The 5,000-nt window shown below is 40.9% G+C and overlaps 1 protein-coding gene across 1 annotated transcript in view; it reads right to left on the reverse strand.

The window, feature by feature from the left end:
• The window catches only part of LOC126997850 (uncharacterized), an 86,312-nt gene that overhangs the window by 49,266 nt on the left and 32,046 nt on the right, over nucleotides 1-5,000 (reverse strand). The gene's annotated exons all lie outside the window — the stretch shown is intronic.

The raw sequence follows: 5,000 nt of genomic DNA on the forward strand, positions 1-5,000 counted from the left end.
GAGAGAGAGAGAGAGAGAGAAAGAGAGAGAGAGAGAGAGAGAGGAGAGAGAGAGAGAGAGAGAGAGAGAGAGAGAGAGAGAGAAACGATGAATAATAATGAATACATATTAAGTGAAAAAAAATTCCTGTTATGTCCGACGTGCCGTATTAATGTTTACATTAGAGAGAGAGAGAGAGAGAGAGAGAGAGAGAGAGAGAGAGAGAGAGAGAGAGAGAGAGAGAGAGGAGAGAGAGAGAGAGAGAGAGAGAGAGAGAGAGAGAGAGAGAGAGGAGAGAGAGAGAGAGAGAGAGAGAGAGAGAGAGAGAGAGAGAGAGAGAGTGAGAGAGAGAGAGAGAGAGAGAGAGAGAGAGAGAGAGAGAGAGAGAGAGAGAGAGAGAGAGAGAGAGAGATTGAAGAGCTTTTTTAATGTGTCAAGTGTGGGATGCAGTTTTTTTCGTGAATTAGCAACTTTGTATAAAAAAAAAAAAAAAGTAATAATAAAAGTAAAAAATATAAAATCGAAAGAGCAAAAAAAATGGTTGAGGAAGAAAAGAAAAACTACAAAACAAAAAATAAACAAAAGAAAATAAGTGAAGAAAAAGAACTGACCATAACCATCATCATCATCATCATCATTATTACATTCATTGTTATTATTTTTATCATTATTACGTAGATTACTCTATCAGTCTGTAAGAGGTCTATGAGGGTTTCAAGATGGCGGCTTCGACGTCACGGCGAGGCAAGCTTAGTGCAGTTTGGTCATTCTTACCTATTACTACGGAGAGAGAGAGAGAGAGAGAGAGAGAGAGAGAGAGAGAGAGAGAGAGAGAGAGAGAGAGAGAGAGAGAGAGAGAGAGAGAGAGAGAGAGAGAGAGAGAGAGAGAGAGAGAGAGAGAGAGAGAGAGAGAGAGAGAGAGAGAGAGAGAGAGAGAGAGAGAGAGAGAGAGAGAGTAGGAGAGAGAGAGAGAGAGAGCGAGAGAGAGAGAGAGAGAGAGAGGGGGGGGGGGGGAAGGAGGGTAAATGACCAATTAGTCTTGCCACTCAAACATAAGTTTGCAGGAATGCCTGCTCCTCTTCTCTTCTCCTCCTCTCTCCTTCTCCTTCTCTTCTCCTTTTTCTCCTCTTCCTCTTTCATTCACACATCTGAAAATTTTCGTCCTTTATATACTTTTCCATCCTCCTTTTCTCTCTCTCCTTTTCCCTCTTTCCTCTTGCTTCCCCCAGCCCTCATCCTTTTCATGCTCTTCCTCCTCTTCAACTTCCTCTGCTCCTCCTCCTCTTCCTCTTTCCCAATCACTTCCACTAACCCTCATCCTTCTCATACTCTTCCTCCTCTTCCTCCCTGTGCTCCTCCTCCTCTTCCTCTTTTCCAATCACTTCCACACAACCCTCATCTCATGCTCTTCTATCTTCGTCCCTCTGCTCCTCCTCTCTTCCTCTCTCTTAATCTTTTCCACACAACCTTATCCTTCTGCCTACTTCCTCTCTTCCTTCCTCTGCTCCTCCTCCTCTTCTTTCCCATCCTTCCCACACAACCCTCATTCTTCTCATACTCCTTCTCCTCCTTCTCCTCTTTCCCCTCGTTCATGTTTGTTCCGTGACGAAGCACCACTAATGGAGGAGGTGGCTCAGCGCGTCTCAGGAGGATGGTGAACAGGCGGTTGTCAGCTACACAGACACGCACAGAAAACAAAAGCCTTGCGTGCAGGGCAGAAGTACATACAGACCTTGACCAGCCATACTGTGAAGGGCGAGTTCCACGGTTTGACACAACGGGTTCCTAAGCGACCAGTGACACTAAACATCTGTAGACATTTAGTAGCCTGGTGTTTGGCGTTCTACTTATGGAGCGATATTAGGTGAAACTATACAGAAATTTCTTAGGTAAACACAAAAACACTGTCGCCCGTATTTTTTTATACATCGGCTCCTCAGTTTGCCTGTTCAAAGCCTCTCGTAATGTTGCTGGGCTTTTCATGGACTGTTTTAATGACGATTCTAGTGATAGTTTTACCTCATCTACATCCCTGGAAAACTCATCCATCAGAAACCAGTTAATCTTCTCTGTGGTCCTGAAAAATAGTCGCAATGGGGAGCTCAGAGTCAGCGTTTAAAAATATGGACCTATGAACATCAGTTGCGTAGTGTTTGGCGTAAGGAACTAAGAATATGAGAACACTGAATTATGAACGGAAAACCCATTCATGAAAAGCAGTTAATCTTCTATAGTCCTGAAAATAGTCGCAATGGGGCTCAGAGTCAATACGTTTCCAAAATATGGACCTATGAACATCAGTTGCGTACTGTTTACTGTGAGAACTAAACAATATGAGAACACTGAACATGAAATCTCTTAAATAAACCTAAAAACACTGAAAATGTCTTGTATAGTGTTTGGCTCATAAAGGAGGTAGGAGGAAATATGAGAACGCTGCATGAAATCTCTTAAGTAAACACAAACACGAAAATTTCCTGTATAGTGTTTGGTGCTCATAAGGAAGTGGAAATATGAGAACACTGTACATGAAATCTCTTAGTAAACACAAAACACTACGAAATTTCCTGTATAATTTGGCGCTCATAAAATTGGGAAATGTGAGAACACTATACATGAAATCTCTTAAATGAAAGCACAAAACACTACGAAAATTGTCTTATAGTGTTTGGCGCTCATAGAGGAAGTAGGAAATATGAGAACACTGTACATGCAAATCTCTTAAGTAAACACAAAACACTACGAAAAATGTCTTGTATAGTGTTTGGCGCTCATAGGAGGAGGTAAGAAATATGAGAACACTGTTACATGAAATCTCTCTTAAAGTAAACACAAAAACACTAAAGAAAATTTCCTGTATAGTGTAAAGGCGCTCATAAAGGAGATAATAAATATGAGAAAAACGATACAGGCAATCTCTTAAGCCAAACACAAGACACTGAAATGTTTTGTATGTTGTTTGGCGTTCAAGTAGAAGGTAAAAGCTTTGGAGCCAACTATGCAAGAAATCATTTAAAATCTGATGCCTGCCGTGGAAAACCTGACCGTTATGGTTTGTATATAATTATGTAGTTTGGTTTGGTTGGTTATAAAGGCACTGTAATGTCGGACTGTGGAGTAAGGTTGTATCACACTGTTGAGGTGAGGTGGTTGGAAGAACTCTGACAACACATTCAGCACACGAGCCGATGCAGTATCATGAATAGTTCAGAACCTGAGTAACTTTTCTGTCCTGTACATGAACGCGCGCTGCATAATACTTAAAGGTGACGATTTAGTGCTTATTTTGCAGTAGAGAAACCGAATGTACGATAGCCTTTAAGAAATTTAGTGCCTATGTTAGACTATAGAAGAGAAGCAGGACGTGAGAACCATTACTGAACTTACGGTTTTATGGTACAGTGAGTCTGCTGCATCATTTACGAGAGATGTTAAAGTGAAGTAACTGGAAGGATAGCCATGTTGTTACCGAATCTAGTTGTTTATGTTGTGGAAGAGACCGGACGTGGCAGACATTACCGACTTTAGAGTTTGTATAAATTAGAGAAACTGGACGTCAAACCCATTACCATTTATGCATAATTGTAAAAGACGGTGTGTCAGCCATTACCGAACATAGTGTAATATACTACAGGAGAGAAGCCGGACTTGAAACCCAATAACCCTGGTAGCAGCGACGGGCCAAATTTTTTGTCAAGATAAAGTCCCCAAAAATAGATGATGCATAAACTGATCACAAAATGCATTGATATATATTATGAAATGGTTTCCGTGTGGTGATGATATTTTCTGCTTATTAATTCGCTTAGAGGGGCCTTTAATTAAGAACCATGATCCCCGCAGCTACCGGATTAACAAAACAAAAAACTAGGACTATTATAGGGCAGAGGTACGCTTTCTGCCATCAAGCGAGAAAAATTGATTGGAGGAAAAAACAACAGCAGCAAATCTATAAAATAAACAGAGTAAGAGAGACAGATAGATAAATAAAAAGAGTAAGTGTGTAGGAAAGATAAAGAATGGTAAAAACAGACGTAGTGAATTATTAGACTGCAATATAGCGAAAGTAAGTGAGATATAATTGAACAAATACAACTCAGAAAAAAGGTTCCACTTGCGTAAATAACAAAAAGAAACTGATATCTGCAACTGCTAAAAAACACACAAACACAACAGGCAGCCGACGACACTGTCCAATATGCTTTCTGTTGCTTCTTTCATGTTTAAATGTTTACTTCTTCTCTTCCTACTCCAGTTCCTTCTTCTCATCCTCTTCTCGTCTCCTCCACCTTCTCCTTTTCCTCCACAGCCTCCATCTCTTTCTCCATCTCCTGCTCATCTCAATGCTCTTACTTCACCTCCGGTTTTCTCGTTTTCTTTGTATCCTTTTATTTGTCATTTACACATCGACATTTACACGAAATTCACTCTTTCTCCACCTCCTACTCCTTATAAATTTTCTGCTCCTTTTTCTTTTCCTCCTCCTCCTCCTCCTCCTCCTCCTCCTCCCCTTCATCTGCCCTTCTTCCTCCTCCTTGCCTCATACACTTCCAAACTTGCATCATTATCACATGACAACGAAAAATTTATGTTGATATGAAAATAATAAACATGGAAAATATGACGACGAAGAGTAGTAGGCGTAGGCGAAGGAGGAGGAGGAGGAGGAGGATTAAGAGGAGGAGGAGGATTAGGAGGAGGAGGAAGAGGAGGAGGAGAAAGATATAAAAAAGTTTGTGTAGGAAGAATTGCAAGAGATAGTTGAGAAAAGTCAGTAAATACGTTGGAGAGAGAGACGCAGGGGATGATACGAATTGCAGGACGGAGCATGCGAGACAAGAGACATGAAATAGAGGAGAAAGGCAGTGAATCGAATGAAAGGGAGAGGAGAGGGACACACGAACGAGAAGATGAAACGAAAGAGTGAAAAGGAAAATTAAAAGACTGGAATGTAGTGATATTAAGCGAGAGGAATTGATTGCAGAAAAAAGAAACGGCAAAACTCTAAAACAAACGGGAAA

The sequence above is a fragment of the Eriocheir sinensis genome, chromosome 13 (assembly GCF_024679095.1).
Source record: "Eriocheir sinensis breed Jianghai 21 chromosome 13, ASM2467909v1, whole genome shotgun sequence".
Classification (NCBI taxonomy): domain Eukaryota; kingdom Metazoa; phylum Arthropoda; class Malacostraca; order Decapoda; family Varunidae; genus Eriocheir; species Eriocheir sinensis.